Source organism: Triturus cristatus, chromosome 4_2 (assembly GCF_964204655.1).
Source record: "Triturus cristatus chromosome 4_2, aTriCri1.1, whole genome shotgun sequence".
Classification (NCBI taxonomy): Eukaryota; Metazoa; Chordata; class Amphibia; order Caudata; family Salamandridae; genus Triturus; species Triturus cristatus.
Window position 1 is genome coordinate 882,349,100 of NC_140586.1, and position 17,815 is coordinate 882,366,914.

At 49.1% G+C, this 17,815-nt stretch overlaps 1 long non-coding RNA gene across 1 annotated transcript in view; it reads right to left on the reverse strand.

The window, feature by feature from the left end:
• LOC146835328 (uncharacterized) overlaps nucleotides 1–11,871 on the reverse strand; it is a 54,508-nt gene extending 42,637 nt beyond the window's left edge. Inside the window, exon 1 of the long non-coding RNA XR_014960717.1 lies at nucleotides 11,767–11,871. This is a non-coding gene — a long non-coding RNA (uncharacterized LOC146835328). The remainder of the gene's footprint in view (nucleotides 1–11,766) is intronic.
• Nucleotides 11,872–17,815: the final 5,944 nt, after the last annotated feature.

Sequence of the window (17,815 nt, forward strand, 5' to 3'; positions counted from 1 at the left end):
TCACATCTGTGGACAGAAATACAACATTGGCTCAGTGTCCCCGAAGGGCTGCATTGCAAGCGTCACAATAAATCATTTCACATTCCAAAATGTCCTCTGTCTCCTTGTGCCTCGAGTGCGTGACATGCCTTGTTGCCCTGTAACATTTACGTCATGGTTAGTGTTACCCTGACTACATCTCCCGGAATGCATTGCCTGTCTGCACTGACACGTGTGGACTGCAGTGTGATTCTCGTTTCACAATGGGGGATGTGGGATAGGGGTAGGGGGGGCTACATTGCTGTGCTTTCGTCTTACCTTGGTGTGTTGCGGCTCTGGCAGAGCTGTCGGCGTCCCCAAGACCCACGACGCTCTCTTGCTCGATTGTGGCCGCCACCAGCTCCTCCAGTTCGGTGAGGGCAGGTGCCCTGTTGGTTCCACCTCCGGTCTGGCTGGCCTCCTTCTGGATGTCGCCCATCTTCCTCTTGGTTACAATCCTCAGGTCATACCAGCGCTTTTTGAGGACCTCAATGTCCCTGTGGGTCACTCCCACAGCATTGACCTGCGCCTGGATGGCCAGCCATATGTTGCGCTTTTCAGCCTCAGGCACTTGCAGGGATTGCCTTCCAAACAGCTTCTGGTGCTGCTTCACCACCTCCTCCACCAGCACCTGGAGTTCCTTGGGGCTAAATTTCAGCTTCCTCCTCCTTTCCCCTCCGTCTCTCTGTGTTCTCTGGCTGGACATGCTGTTCGTTTTCCCGCTCGCACAGGCAACGGCTCCCTGCCTCTCCTCTGCACTCAAAGCCTCTCCAGGGTCGGCTAATTATGTACACCTGCCTGGGTGTGGCCACTTCCTGGTTGGGTGGGCTGTCGTTGCACAGGATTAGCTGTTTCGTCAAGTCATGTGATTTTATTTACCGAATCCGTACATACCGATTCGGTATTTTCCGATTCGGTAAATACCACCTCGGTATTTTCCGAATCGGTAAATACCACCTCTGTATTTTCCGATTCGGTAAATACCACCTCGGTATTTACCGATTCGGTGAATTCCGATTCGTGATTACCGAATGTTACCGAATCGGTAACTGTTACCGAATTTTTACCTACATATAACTTACCGATTCTAATTTACCGATTCGGTACGGCTCGGTATTTAAGAACCGGTAAAATTTATTTACCTACATGAGGCCCATAGTGTAGTAATGTATTGTAGAGTAGCATGCACACATTTCTTCTTCTGGAAGTCCCCCTTTACTGGGTTATAAAAACCAGTGCCCTGTAAATTACCTACGGAGCAGTCAGTGTGCACAGATTTCTCACAGGGCAGTATAAAGCATTGCAGTTTGCATACGTTTCTCATAGTATAGTAAAAAGCAGTGCAGTGTGACAGATCTCATAATATGGTAAAAAGCAGAGGAGTCAACAAGTTTACTTTAACTATGTCCCTAGTAGTGTAGTAAAAAGCAGTACAGAGTGCACAGATTTCCTGTTTAAGTTGTAAATAGCTCTCAGTGCAGGAAGACGCAGTGCAGTGGACATATTTCTCATGTTATAGTGAAAAGAAGTACAGTGTGCGCAGATTTCCTATTGTAGTGAAAAGCAGTGCAGTGTGCACAGATTTCCCGTTTAAGTTGTAAATACCTCTCAGTGCAGTAGACATATTTCTCATGTTATAGTGAAAAGAAGTACAGTGTGTGCAGATTTCTCATAGCACAGTTTAAAGAAGTGAGGTGCTAATAGTGTTCTAACAGTGTAGTAAAAAAACAAGAGGTATGCACACATTTCGTATTGTGCAGACAAAATCTTAGTGTTAAAAGATTTCTGAAAGTGCATTAAGCAGGAGTTCAGAATGCACAATCCATTGTGCACATACTTCTCATAGTTAAACAGCATTGGAGTGTGTATAGATTAGTCAGAGTGCAGTAAACAGCCCTGAAGTGAACAATGATTTCTCCTAGTGCAGCAAAAAGCTGTGCAGCGAGCCCTTATTTCTCAATCTGTTGTAAACAGTAGAACAGTATGCACATACTTCTCATAGTGCAACAAACAGCAGCATGCAATGCTTTATCATAGTCTAGTAAATGTAATGAAGAGTGTACACTAAGCGCAATCCACAGTGCAGTGTGCACAGATTAATCAATGCAGCCCATATTTTACCATCACACAGAAAAAAAGTGCGGTGTGAACGAATTACTCAGTGTAATTAGATGCAAGGTGTACAGTTTTCATAGTGTAGTACAAAGCAGTGCAGAATGTACACATTTCTCAGTGTAAGATTCAGTGCAGTGTGCAGAGATCCCTCATACTGTAGTATGATGCAGTGCAGCATGCAAAGATTTATTACAGTGTAGTAAACAGCAGTGCAAAGGTTCCTCATAGTACAGTAAAAAGCAGTGCAAAGACTCATATTACAGTAAGCAGCAGTGCAGTGTGCACAGATCCCTCAGTGCAGTAAAAATTAGTGCTGCGTGCACAGATTTTTCACAGTGCAATAATATCGAGAACAGCATGCACAGATCCTCATAGTGCTGTATAAAGCAGTGCTGTGTGCACAGATCCGCCAGAGTGCAGTAAGATGCAGTGCAAATGTGCAGATTTTTCACACCGCAGTAAAATGCAGTGCAGTGTGCACAGATCCCCTCTTTAACACAAATGATAAACACAAACAACCCCTGGGCCGTTTGGAAAGCCCCCCAGAGGTCTCCGGATAGAAGAGCCCAGCTTAGCCGGCTCTTGTCAGAGATTTACTCAAGGATTATTTAGTCTATTTGTGCAAACACAGCAGAAGGTGCCGACAATCTCCTACCTTTGCAGATATTCCCAGGCTCTATCCTCCTCAGGGGGCTGGAGTGGCGCAGGTGATTGGTGAAGGTTCAATCAATCAATCAATCAAAGCATTTGTATAGCGCGCTACTCACCCAGAGGGTCTCAAGGCGCTAGGGGAGGGGGGTCCACTACTGCTCGAACAGCCAGGTCTTGAGCAGCTTCCTGAAGGCGAGGTGGTCCTGGGTAAGGCGGAGGTGGGTCGGGAGGGAGTTCCAGGTCTTGGCGGCGAGGTAGGAGAAGGACCTTCCTCCTGAGGTGGCTCTTCGGATGCAGGGGATGGCGGCGAGGGCGTGGCTGGTCGATCGAAGCTGGCGTTTGGGAGCGTAGAAGTTGAGGCGGTTGTTGAGGTATCCTGGGCCTTGGTTGTGTAGGGCTTTGTGTGCGTGGGTGAGGAGACGGAAGGTGATTCTCTTGTTGACCGGGAGCCAGTGCAGGTCTCTCAGATGTCCGGAGATGTGGTTGCGGCGGGGGATGTCCAGGATGAGTCGTGCTGAGGCGTTCTGGATCCGCTGGAGTATCTTCTGGAGTTTGGCGGTGGTTCCGGCGTAGAGGGAGTTGCCGTAGTCCAGACGGCTGGTGACGAGGGCCTGAGAGACCGTTTTCCTGGTCTCGGTGGGAATCCACCGGAAGATCTTACGTAGCATGCGCAGGATGTTGAAGCACGACGAGGAGACGGCGTTGACTTGTCTGGTCATGGAGAGGGAGGAGTCCAGGATGAAGCCCAGGTTGCGTGCATGGTCTGTTGGTTTGGGTGCGCTGCCTAGGGCGGGGGGCCACCAGGAGTCGTCCCAGGCGGAGGGTGAGGATCCCAGGATGAGGACTTCTGTCTTGTCCGAGTTCAGTTTCAGGCGGCTGTTCTTCATCCATTCGGCTACCTCTTTCATCCCTTCGTGTAGGTTGGCTCTGGCGGTGTCGGGGTCGTTGGTTAGGGAGAGGATCAGCTGGGTGTCGTCGGCGTAGGAGATGATGTTGAGGTTGTGCTGGTGTGCGATGGCTGCGAGGGGGCTCATGTAGACGTTGAAGAGGGTTGGGCTAAGCGAAGAGCCTTGAGGAACGCCGCAGATGACTTCGGTGGCTTCTGATCTGATTGGGGGGAGGCGGACTCTCTGTGTCCTTCCAGCGAGGAAGGAGATGATCCACTCCAGGGCCTTCTTCTGGATTCCGACATTGCTGAGGCGCTGCACTAGGGTACGGTGGCAGACCGTGTCGAAGGCCGCGGAGAGGTCTAGGAGGATGAGGGCCGCTGTTTCTCCGTTGTCGAGCAGGGTTCGGATGTCATCGGTGGCTGCGATCAGGGCGGTCTCGGTGCTGTGGTTGGCCCGGAAGCCAGACTGCGAGAGGTCGAGGGAACCGTTCGTCTCGAGGAAGGCGGCCAGCTGCTTGTTGACGGTCTTCTCGATGACTTTTGCTGGAAACGGGAGCAGCGAGATGGGGCGGTAGTTCTTGAGGTCGGCGGGGTCGGCTGATGGCTTCTTTAGTAGAGCGCTGAGTTCGGCGTGCTTCCAGCTCTCCGGGAAGGTAGCGGTGTCGAAGGAGGTGTTGATGATGTCTCGCAGGTGGGGTGCGATGACAGCGTCGGCCTTGTTGAAGACGTGGTGAGGGCAGGGGTCGGTCGGTGATCCGGAGTGAATGGAGTTCATCGTGCGGACGGTGTCTTCGGAGCTGATCGGGGTCCAGGCGCGGAGGGTGGTGGTGGGGGGCGGTGGTTCGGTCGTGGCGTGCGATGGTAGAGTGCTGAAGCTGTTGTGTATGTCCGCGATCTTGTTGTGGAAGTAGGAGGCGAGGGAGTTGCAGAGGTCTTGCGAAGGGGTGATGTCGTTGTTTCCGGCGTTGGGGTTGGAGAGCTCTTTAACGATTTTGAAGAGTTCCTTGCTGTTGTGTGCGTTGTTGTCAAGTCGTTCCTTAAATGCTGTCTTCTTGGTGGCGTGGATCAGTTGGTGGTGTTTTCGGGTGGCGAGCTTGAGGGCCGTCATGTTGACAGGTGTTGGGTCTCTGCGCCAGTCTCTCTCGAGGGCTCGGCAGTTCTTCTTGGGGCTCTTGAGTTCGTTGGTGAACCATGGGGCTTTCTTGCTGCCGGGTCTGCTAGGCGGGGCCCTCAGGGGGGCGAGGTCGTCTGCGCAGTCGCTGATCCACTTCGTGAGGTTGGTGGCCGCTTGGCTGGGGTTCGTTGCGCTGGTGGGTTCTTGCTCAGGGAGGTTGCGAGCTGGTCGGCTGTGATCTTGTTCCAGCTTCGGCGTGCAACCTGTTGCTGGTGGTGGAGGATCGTGGTCCTTCTGAAGCTGAAGTGGACGCAGCTGTGGTCCGTCCAGTGGAGTCCGGTGGCGTGGCTGAAGGTGATGTCCTTGCTGGATGAAAAGATGGGGACGAGTGTGTGTCCGGCGTAGTGGGTGGGGGAGGTCACCAGTTGCTTGAGTCCGAGGTTTGCGAGGTTGTCCAGCAGGGTGGTGGTGTTGCGGTCGTTGTTGTTCTCCAGGTGGAAGTTGAGGTCCCCAAGGAGGATGTAGTCAGCGGAGGGGAGGGCGTGCGGGCTGATGAAGTCGGCGATGTCTTCGCTGAATTGTGTGCGTGGTCCCGGGGGTCTGTAGATGAGGGTGCCTCTGAGGGTGGTCTTGGGGTTGATGTGGACCTGGAAGTGCAGGTGCTCGGCGGGTGTGAGGGAGTCGTCGGTGTTGGTCGTGATGCGGATGGTGTTCCTGAGGATGATGGCGATGCCTCCTCCTATCTGGTTGACGCGGTCCCTCCGGATGATCTTGTAGCCGTCCGGGATGGCGATGGCGATGGCGATGTCGGGCGCTGAGGAGGCGTTCATCCAGGTTTCCGTGAGGAAGGCGACGTCTGGGGTTGTGGTGTCGAGCAGGTTCCAGAGCTCGACGGCGTGTCTGTGGACGGAGCGGGTGTTGAGCAGGATGCACTTCAGGTGGTTGCTGCTGTTGCTCGTCTTGGTCTCGGTCGGTGCTGGTGTAGTGCAGGTCCGGATGCAGGTGAACTCGCAGGAGTTGCAGCAGAAGGGTCCGTGGGTGCATCTCGGGGTGGCTTGGAAGCAGGCCGGGAATCGGCCGGCGTTGAGTGCGTTGAGTTCGGTGGCGTCGTAGGTCAGGCGGGTGGGCTGGCGTCTGCGGGGGCAGGGGGTCTGGCGCTGGGCGCGGTCCAGGCGCGGACGGGCGCAGACGGGCTTACCTTTGGCGCACCTTCGGCGCTCATTCAGCGCTCCCGCTGCACGCGTCCGCTGCGCGGTCGCTCGGGGGGCGTCATAAGTAAGGAGCCGGGAGGGAGGGTCAGCTGGGAGGCGGGAGGCTGTGTGTCCAATGGGCAAGGAGAGGAGGCGGGGCTGCGGGGTCAGCGGCGGGAAGCAGCAGCGGCGGGAAACAGGCGGGAACCAGGGAGGAGAGTGACCGGGTCAGCGGCGCCCAAGAAGATGCCGAGAGAAATGGGCAGCCGCAGCAGGCAGCGAGCGGAGGGCTGTACCTCCAAGCAGGTCAGCAGAGGTGAGGAGGAGCGGCGCAGCGGTCGCTTCAGCAGGCAGGCGTCAGGCAGCAGCAGTGGGAGGGGAGCGACCTCCTGTGAGGTTTGGAGCCTCAGGGTCGCCAGTGAGTGTCTGAAAGTGATTCCATCACTAGTGCTGTCTCTGCCACCGCTGACCCGGAAGAGGAAGCCCTTCTCCCCTTGCTACAATGTGCTTAGTGGATTTTATCAGCCGGAGAGGAGCGCCCTCTGCTGCTCACTGATAGAAACTGCCTCCAGTCGTGAATGCATTTCATACAAACAAGCATTTTGTGTGCAGGAAAGGCCTGGGTTTAAAGCAGGACCGGACTGGGAACTGAAAGCATCCCTGGCAAATTTTGCCAGACCAGCCCCCGTCCGGCGCGGAGCGAGCATACGCAGCGAGCGAGCCCGACCGCTACTAGGAGGGTTTGGGGGGGTTCTCCCCCCAAGAAAATTTTGTTAAAAGACAGACCAAAATGGTGAATTTTACAGCACATTTCTCATTATATATTCAATTGTATCAACGTTCAAAGCACAGTAAATAGTCGATGATGACCTTAAAGAGCACCATGTTACCCACCCAGTCATATGTACCCATAGACATTCTTACAGAGAGCACCAAAAATAGACACGAGTAGTGAATCAGAGAGAACAAAGTAAAAGTGAGACCAGCCCCACATGGTGTGTAGCGAACAAGTGCAACAGTTAGCAACCACTACTAGGGCTTGCACTAGTGGTGACATCCTGGTGACATATGTAGTAAAAGGGAATAGTTTTAGGCCTGGCAAAAGGTTCCAATTAGCAGGTCAAAATGGCAGTTTTAGAACTGCACAGGCAGACTACAATGACCGGCCCTGACCTTGACACATGTTTAAATAGGCTACTTACGTGGGTGGCACAATAAGTGTTGCAGGCCCACTAGCAGCATATAATTTACAGTCCCTGGGTACATGTAGAACCACATTTTTAGGGACTTACAAGTAAATAAATGTGCCAATTGTACCATGTTTAAAGGAAAGGGCGCAAGCACTTTAGCACTGTTTAGTGGTGGTAAAGTGCACTGAGCCCTAAGGGCCAACAAAAATGGCTTTTGATGTAATAAAGCAGATCAAACCTGCATTTAATTTGGAGAAATCTTAGGCCGACAAGGACTTCTCTAACCATGTCTCAGCAGTCAGTATGAACAATATGTATCTAAAAAACACTTCACAAGGGAGGCCTGTGGAAGACTAGTGCTACAGCTCACCATCCTTGAAGAGCATCTCCCCATGACGTCCCAGTATAATTTTGAACGTTTAACACAGGAGAGAGTTTACAGATGCATATTCTTTAAAGTTCTTTTAAAGTATTCTGTGTGTTATGTGATGCAGATCCGTATGTCCATTTACTTTGAAGAGTTAATAATTGGCATATCCCACTCCCATAGTATCAGCAGCAAATAGTTACAGACCCCACCAACCATTTAGCCAAACTGTGAACATGAAGCATAGGTTGTACTCAAGGGCACGCCACTTATGTGACAGTTCACTTGTGTGACAACTTGGACACTTTATGACAGGGATTGTGCTTTAAATGTGCATCGCATGTGCGCAGCCTTTTGATTCTCAAAAGAACCTGGAGGAGACTACGGAGGGTAATCCCATTTAAAAGGATGGATATATGGATGGATGGATAGATGGATGAGCTTTGATGAGAGGACAAAGATGTATGCGAAGAACATTGTAAGAGTTTGGCCCAACAGCTTTATCACAGTATATCCAAGATAAATCCCTCGCAGGTTCAAAATACAAACGGTGCACCATCATATATTATAATCGCACGGCCTATGCACACATTTGTGCCAAGCAAGGAAAATCCTCCATGTTCATCACACCATCAGTGAGCTCATTATCAGACGTGGAAAGGGCGCGCATTGAGTTCGCACTGTGAGGGTTTCGAACTGGGGCCATGCAAAACCCCAACTAACCATAGACCATTAAACCAACCAATGGTAGAACAGGTCTGGTTGGCAAGAGGGGATTGCTTTGTTTACAGTCTAGGAAAAAACATGTCCTCCATTGTGCTCCTTGTGAAGATGATGACTGGTTTCCAAGGATATCAGAAAAAGCTATGGGCTCGGTAGAAACGTGGACAGGCTTCCAACACCACAGGCACATCTGGGTTTCTTATTTAAGTCTGGCCTAGAGACAGCTTTAATTGACTCTGTGTTAAGCTATGGAAAGAGGCGCATCAAGCACAGGCAAGAATGCACTTGCACAGGCAGTAGGCAGAGATGGCCTTGGGTAGCCACACAGGTCATGTACAACTGTACAGTCAGCAAGCTACGATGAATGCTAGTAAGTAGTGGGGTAAACCAAACAGCAGGCATGCTGCAGGTCGGAAGGAACTCATGCTATATTACAGGTATGATACAGTAGAGACTGCTTCTATTGGCAGAGAATATGCACAGGCACTACCAAGTGAGGTAATTCTGGTGCGTGCATTGTGAAGAAAGAGGTATTGTAGTAAATGCTGGGCAAGAAAAACACTTAACGAATAAATAAAACAGAATAAACCGTCCTAACAAGATACATTGATATTTTTAATTTGGAACACAATATGTGATAAATAGATGGAAATAATAACTTTTCCAAAATTAGAGAAAGAGCCCTGAGAAAGCGGTTTTACACTTTTGCGAAACATGTGTTGGCTGTACAATGAAATGTTTTAAAAAACTATGCTCGCAACTTCAGTGTGGATAACACTTGTCGAACTGAACTAAAATTAAAAAGAAAAATGAATTTCATAGTATGAATTTGACATTTTATGAACAATGTCATTACCATTATTCTGTTTGCATGCGTTAGAAAGTATACATCTTATTTCCTGTTTGCATTTGAATAAATACACTGGGGGTGGCATCTAGTGTCTCACTGAGGAGCACCAGTTACAACAAGACCACTATCTCCCAAGACTGCAACTGCAAGTTTAGCTCAGATATAATAGGATGTTCTGACTCCACTACTTAGGATGTTCTGACTCCACTACTTTGGCTGTTAAACACATTTCCTATCTATGAGATGCCCCTGGCTTCTTCACATTCACTCCTGTTCAAGTACTTTCAGCCAGATTCAATAATCTTCATCTAGCTGTTTATCATGCTTTTTTTTAAAACGTGTTCTTTCCCAGAAAGGGCATTCTTCCAGTTACCTTTCTTTCCCTTGCTACTCTAATCCTGCCTTCTACGCTTTTTACTCAGATGTCAAATTCACCATTCTTTAACCATTTTTGCCATTTGATTTTTCTCTCTTTTTTCCTCTGCTCTCTCATCCTTTCAGTTCTTATCCTCCTTGTCTCTCCTTTTTTCTAACCCATGTTCTAAATATAATCTCCTCTCTCATTCCATTGTGTTCCTTTCTTTTCCCTTTCACTCTTCCCTACCATCTCTCCATGATCACCTAACATTCTTTACTTAATTCCTATCCTGGTTAATGCTCTCTCATTCCTCCCCCTCTTACCCTTGTTCCTCCTTCCTTTCACCCCATTACTTGATTCCATTCCTTCTCTCACTTATTCCTCTTGTTTCCTCTTCCTTAGACTCTCTTTCCCATCCTCAATGACCCACTGTTGTAGGGTAGACTGCGGCACAACTGAATTCAGGCAGAAAGTGCAAATGTTCACGGGCGTCAGCGCAAACTTAGCCATCACCCCCTCTGAGGTCAGGGACCGAACCGGGTCCCGTCCGATTCCCGGGCTGGGCCTAGGCCCTTGCCCCTTAGGCCCCTTTTGGTTTTCCAGGTTCAGTAATTCAGGAGGACAGGTCATAAAACGAGGAGTGCCACATCTGTGTGAAACTTGTTTCTAGTAAAGGGAATATCTACATGTTAATTCCAATAGTGTTGTTTAATTAGATGGAGGCAAAATTGAGGCGTTAAAAACTTTGCTTAGATCGAGTTTGTGGGCTGGGCCTGACAAACGTGTCCACTCTCTCACAGTGGAAGTGCTCAGTGGAAGAACTGAAGGCAGAATGCTGAACCAAACGAATCATGTTTTTGCATTTAATCAGTCAGCTTTAATTCATCTATTTTGGAGATTTTTTTAAATAGTAATTTAGGTTTCCCAGAACTGTCTAACACAAAGTCCACACTCCACAGACGTTTCACCACAGTGCACTGTAATTTCAGAGGCTGGTCTCTCCGTCCCTCCCCCCGCAACAACGCAATTTTTCTGCTGTTGCAGGCGGAATCAAGAAGGAACACCCTCCCCCGCACATTAAAATACCTATCACCTGTTCGCCGCTTAGTATGTAAGTCATGTGCAAATGAGCGTCATTACACTACAGCAAGGTCAAGAGGAACAGCAATTTTCAATGTTAGCGTGCCTAGGTCAAGTGTAAGTGCTGCTGGAAGACGGGGATAATTCTATGTAATGGCGAGGCGCTCCTGCCAACATAATCCGCTCCTTCTGCCGAAGCTCCAATCCTTACCTCTAAACAAAGGCAATCCCAGCTGGACAAAAAGGTGACCTCCCCCTCAACAATAAAGAATCTGTAGTATGATGCAGATTTATCTGAGAATAGAGAAAACGCTCCTTTTATTGAGGTCACAGACTAGCTCCAGCACCAGCCTGCTGTATATAAGGACTGTAGTCCCAGATCACACCGGCATCCGTTTCTATAGAGCAGCCAACATAGGGAAGTTAAGAGCACATTTTCATTAACAATATTTGACGACAAAACCAGCCTGCCTTTATTGTCTATGTTGTCAACGCGGTGGGTGGCAGCATCCATAAAAGTTGTTTTCAGTATTTGCAGAATGCTACTGATGGTACATTAGGTTCTGAAACCGAGGTACTATCGCAGAGGAGCCTAGTATTTGAATGAGCATTTATCACGAGATGCAAACGAGTTATGAAGCTATCACCTGATGTGGCGTCTGCTAATCCACGGATCATTTATATGTTTAGACTACATTTTAAATGTTGAATATGGAGGAGTAAAAATTGTTGGGCGTAGGAGACCACAAATGTAGAGCCCTGCTTATTGTACGCATTCAATACTGAGGAGTCAATTATCAGTTAATAGAGCTCGACAACTATTACACAATTCATTCTCTTTAAACCCCTCCAATCTCTCACGTCACAATGCCCTGGGCCTGCGCACAACCGAGCCAGCGCGCGGTGTTTCAATAATATGAGCACGCAGCCATGATAATTCAACTTCTGGCCGGCCTGTCCCGGTACCGACAGACAGTGCCACCGTGACATTGGTAACCACAGTCGCCTGGTTGCGACTCTTAAGTTCAACAGACAGTGCCACGTGACGGAATTTGCGACAGGGCCAGAAAGAATTAAAAACAAAAGGGGCCTAAGGGGCAAGGGCCTAGGCCCTGGCCACTACCGCGGATGAATCAGATCAGGCCAGAAGCAGGAAGATTTAAGGATTGCACGCAATTTACACGACTGGACAGTGTCCAGTCCTTTTGTATATAGACTCACCTGCTGGCGGTAGTCCAGGCAGGGGAATACAATTATGGGGTGCCTCGTTCTTTCCCAGTCCCGCCCTGGCCTCTGAGATGCCTGCCTCGCCTTCTCGACCTCGTCTTCGCCTCAGAGTCACGCGCACTTTTAAATGCGCGAGCCAAATGCGCATGAGCATCACCAGGCAGCAGACCCCAAAACTAACTAAAACCACGGCGCGCAGACGCGGAGGGGGTGACATCTGCGCGCTGCGCACGTCTACGTCACTCATCACGATCAATGATCACACGGTCAGGTGTTTTTTAAAATAAATTGTAATGAGTCAGGTATAGTTTTCTGCCTGCTGCTGCCTAAATGAAATTAAAATCGGCCGGCAGGTCACTGCTCACGTCACGGAGAGTTGTGCGTAATGCAATGTCATGTTTGATTTTACTTTGCACAGTCGGTCCGACATGGCCAAATCGGCCCCCAGCAACAGAACCGGACCCCTGTCATAAAACCAGCCCCCACCCCATCCAGCCTACCGGGGGATTGTACAGGTCTTTATCCGTTGAAGAGCGGGTCTGGGTAGGGGTGGTAACATCTCTTAGCAGGAAAGAGTGTAGGGGTCCCGTTGACCTAACAGGTTTAGAAAGTCGTTTTCAGCTTTGAGAGGCTAAATAAGAGGGATTTCAACACTAGCCTGGAAAATACCTTGAAGCAAGAGCAAACCAAAGAATGCAGAGCGCCATCATTGCTCCCATCAGAAAGGGGCGATATTTATGGTAAGGATTAGGAAGGAAAGAGACAATGACTAACTAAAGCAGTTAGTCAAACCTTCCTTTCTAAGATCACACAATATATCCTTCAAATAGGAACATAAGGTTTCTGAAACAAAGGTGACATCCATAATTTAGTCCTGTTTTTATTGAGCACCCAAATGCAGTGCTAAGATTCATCTGCAATTTGAGATCTGGACGGGAGCATCACAAGTCCAGTGATTGTCCCTATCATCCCTCCTGCTGCATGGGGCATATGCTTTCCGGAATGCTATCGCACATTAGGAGCTTACAGTACTCTTTAATCTAGTAGCCAGAAGGATGGCTCAGTGAGCTAGACAATTGTTGCAGACATATGCAGAGTTCTGGCGATCATGGTTTTCAAACCTGCAAGGCACACTCAGCATTTCATCCTTCCGAGTTCACTAAACTGAGAACTATACAATGGTAAATAGTAATACCTATACATTAAGTAGTGGTTTGAAATGCTATGTAAAAACACATTAATAGTGCACCATTAGTGAACTGGCCTTTCTTAGTCAACTTGGTATATGTGGGAATCTGTGCTTCCTTGTACCACAGTTGATTCACAGAGTAATATGACAGTCTGCAACATGTCTGGCAACAGGTTCATTAGAGCTGCATGAATTCTGACAGAAGGTGGTTTTATAACTAAGGTGCACTGTCAAAGTTGTGTGCACATGGACTGGCAACTCTGTGAAAGCGGTGCACTGTCAAAACTGTGTTACTGTAGCAGTGTAATATCAAATGTTTTTACATTGTGAATAAAGGCAGCCCCCAGATAATTATACATCAGTGGAGTTTGTGAGTGCAAACTGAAGTCAGCCCTGTGAGTGAGATCCATGTCATAGGGGTGAGGATGCAATTAGACATCAGTGGAGCTTTGTGAGTGCAAACTGAAGGCAGCCCTGTGACTGAGATCCATGTCATAGGGGTGAGGATGCAATTAGACATCAGTGGACCAGTGTGAGTGCAAACTGAAGTCAGCCCTGTGACTGAGATCCATGTCATAGGGGTGAGGATGCAATTAGACATTCGTGGAGCTTTGTGAGTGCAAACTGAAGTCAGCCCTGTGACTGATATCCATGTCATAGGGGTGAGGATGCAATTAGACATCAGTGGAGCAGTGTGAGTGCAAACTGAAGTCAGCCCTGTGACTGAGATCCATGTCATAGGGGTGAGGATGCAATTAGACATCAGTGGACCAGTGTGAGTGCAAACTGAAGTCAGCCCTGTGACTGAGATCCATGTCATAGGGGTGAGGATGCAATTAGACATCAGTGGACCAGTGTGAGTGCAAACTGAAGTCAGCCCTGTGACTGAGATCCATGTCATAGGGGTGAGGATGCAATTAGACATTCGTGGAGCTTTGTGAGTGCAAACTGAAGTCAGCCCTGTGACTGATATCCATGTCATAGGGGTGAGGATGCAATTAGACATCAGTGGAGCAGTGTGAGTGCAAACTGAAGTCAGCCCTGTGACTGAGATCCATGTCATAGGGGTGAGGATGCAATTAGACATCAGTGAAGCAGTGTGAATGCAAACTGAAGTCAGCCCTGTGACTGAGATCCATGTCATAGGGGTGAGGATGCAATTAGACATCAGTGGAGCAGTGTGAGTGCGAACGGAAGTCAGCCCTGTGACTGAGATCCATGTCATAGGGGTGAGGATGCAATTAGACATCAGTGAAGCAGTGTGAGTGCAAACTGAAGTCAGCCCTGTGACTGAGATCCATGTCATAGGGGTGAGGATGCAATTAGACATCAGTGGAGCAGTGTGAGTGCAAACTGAAGTCAGCCCTGTGACTGAGATCCATGTCATAGGGGTGAGGATGCAATTAGACATCCGTGGAGCAGTGTGAATGCAAACTGAAGTCAGCCCTGTGACTGAGATCCATGTCATAGGGGTGAGGATGCAATTAGACATCAGTGAAGCAGTGTGAGTGCAAACTGAAGTCAGCCCTGTGACTGAGATCCATGTCATAGGGGTGAGGATGCAATTAGACATCAGTGGAGCAGTGTGAATGCAAACTGAAGTCAGCCCTGTGACTGAGATCCATGTCATAGCGGTGAGGATGCAATTAGACATCCGTGGAGCAGTGTGAATGCAAACTGAAGTCAGCCCTGTGACTGAGATCCATGTCATAGGGGTGAGGATGCAATTAGACATCAGTGGAGCAGTGTGAATGCAAACTGAAGTCAGCCCTGTGACTGAGATCCATGTCATAGGGGTTAGGATGCAATTAGACATCAGTGGAGCAGTGTGAGTGCAAACTGAAGTCAGCCCTGTGACTGAGATCCATGTCATAGGGGTGAGGATGCAATTAGACATCCGTGGAGCAGTGTGAATGCAAACTGAAGTCAGCCCTGTGACTGAGATCCATGTCATAGGGGTGAGGATGCAATTAGACATCAGTGGAGCAGTGTGAATGCAAACTGAAGTCAGCCCTGTGACTGAGATCCATGTCATAGGGGTTAGGATGCAATTAGACATCAGTGGACCAGTGTGAGTGCAAACTGAAGTCAGCCCTGTGACTGAGATCCATGTCATAGGGGTGAGGATGCAATTAGACATTCGTGGAGCAGTGTGAGTGCAAACTGAAGTCAGCCCTGTGACTGAGATCCATGTCATAGGGGTGAGGATGCAATTAGACATCAGTGGAGCAGTGTGAATGCAAACTGAAGTCAGCCCTGTGACTGAGATCCATGCCGTAGGGGTGAGGATGCAATTAGACATCAGTGGAGCAGTGTGAGTGCAAACTGAAGTCAGCCCTGTGACTGAGATCCATGTCATAGGGGTGAGGATGCAATTAGAAATCAGTGGAGCAGTGTGAGTGCGAACGGAAGTCAGCCCTGTGACTGAGATCCATGTCATAGGGGTGAGGATGCAATTAGACATCAGTGGAGCAGTGTGAGTGCAAACTGAAGTCAGCCCTGTGACTGAGATCCATGTCATAGGGGTGAGGATGCAATTAGACATCAGTGGAGCAGTGTGAATGCAAACTGAAGTCAGCCCTGTGACTGAGATCCATGTCATAGGGGTGAGGATGCAATTAGACATCAGTGAAGCAGTGTGAATGCAAACTGAAGTCAGCCCTGTGACTGAGATCCATGTCATAGGGGTGAGGATGCAATTAGACATCCGTGGAGCAGTGTGAATGCAAACTGAAGTCAGCCCTGTGACTGAGATCCATGTCATAGGGGTGAGGATGCAATTAGACATCAGTGAAGCAGTGTGAATGCAAACTGAAGTCAGACCTGTGACTGAGATCCATGTCATAGGGGCGAGGATGCACTTAGACATCCGTGGAGCAGTGTGAGTGCAAACTGAAGTCAGCCCTGTGACTGAGATCCATGTCATAGGGGTGAGGATGCAATTAGACATCAGTGGACCAGTGTGAGTGCAAACTGAAGTCAGCCCTGTGACTGCGATCCATGTCATAGGGGTGTGGATGCAATTAGACATCCGTGGAGCAGTGTGAATGCAAACTGAAGTCAGCCCTGTGACTGAGATCCATGTCATAGGGGTGAGGATGCAATTAGACATTCGTGGAGCAGTGTGAATGCAAACTGAAGTCAGCCCTGTGACTGAGATCCATGTCATAGGGGTGAGGATGCAATTAGACATCAGTGGACCAGTGTGAATGCAAACTGAAGTCAGCCCTGTGACTGAGATCCATGTCATAGGGGTGAGGATGCAATTAGACATCCGTGGAGCAGTGTGAGTGCAAACTGAAGTCAGCCCTGTGACTGAGATCCATGTCATAGGGGTGAGGATGCAATTAGACATCAGTGGAGCAGTGTGAATGCAAACTGAAGTTAGCCCTGTGACTGAGATCCATGTCATAGGGGTGAGGATGCAATTAGACATCCGTGGAGCAGTGTGAGTGCAAACTGAAGTCAGCCCTGTGACTGAGATCCATGTCATAGGGGTGAGGATGCAATTAGACATCAGTGGAGCAGTGTGAGTGCAAACTGAAGTCAGCCCTGTGACTGAGATCCATGTCATAGGGGTGAGGATGCAATTAGACTTCAGTGGAGCTTTGTGAGTGCAAACTGAAGTCAGCCCTGTGACTGAGATCCATGTCATAGGGGTGAGGATGCAATTAGACATCCGTGGAGCAGTGTGAGTGCAAACTGAAGTCAGCCCTGTGACTGAGATCCATGTCATAGGGGTGAGGATGCAATTAGACATCAGTGGAGCAGTGTGAATGCAAACTGAAGTCAGCCCTGTGACTGAGATCCATGTCATAGGGGTGAGGATGCAATTAGACATCCGTGGAGCAGTGTGAGTGCAAACTGAAGTCAGCCCTGTGACTGAGATCCATGCCGTAGGGGTGAGGATGCAATTAGACATCCGTGGAGCAGTGTGAATGCAAACTGAAGTCAGCCCTGTGACTGAGATCCATGTCATAGGGGTGAGGATGCAATTAGACATCCGTGGAGCAGTGTGAATGCAAACTGAAGTCAGCCCTGTGACTGAGATCCATGTCATAGGGGTGAGGATGCAATTAGACATCAGTGGAGCAGTGTGAGTGCAAACTGAAGTCAGCCCTGTGACTGAGATCCATGTCATAGGGGTGAGGATGCAATTAGACATCCGTGGAGCAGTGTGAGTGCAAACTGAAGTCAGCCCTGTGACTGAGATCCATGTCATAGGGGTGAGGATGCAATTAGACATCAGTGGACCAGTGTGAGTGCAAACTGAAGTCAGCCCTGTGACTGAGATCCATGTCATAGGGGTGTGGATGCAATTAGACATCCGTGGAGCAGTGTGAATGCAAACTGAAGTCAGCCCTGTGACTGAGATCCATGTCATAGGGGTGAGGATGCAATTAGACATCCGTGGAGCAGTGTGAATGCAAACTGAAGTCAGCCCTGTGACTGAGATCCATGTCATAGGGGTGAGGATGCAATTAGACATCAGTGGAGCAGTGTGAATGTGAACTGAAGTCAGCCCTGTGACTGAGATCCATGTCATAGGGGTGAGGATGCAATTAGACATCAGTGGAGCAGTGTGAATGCAAACTGAAGTCAGCCCTGTGACTGAGATCCATGTCATAGGGGTGAGGATGCAATTAGACATCAGTGGAGCAGTGTGAATGCAAACTGAAGTCAGCCCTGTGACTGAGATCCATGTCATAGGGGTGAGGATGCAATTAGACATCAGTGGAGCAGTGTGAATGCGAACGGAAGTCAGCCCTGTGACTGAGATCCATGTCATAGGGGTGAGGATGCAATTAGACATCCGTGGAGCAGTGTGAATGCTGCCTGAATTGAGCATTGTGA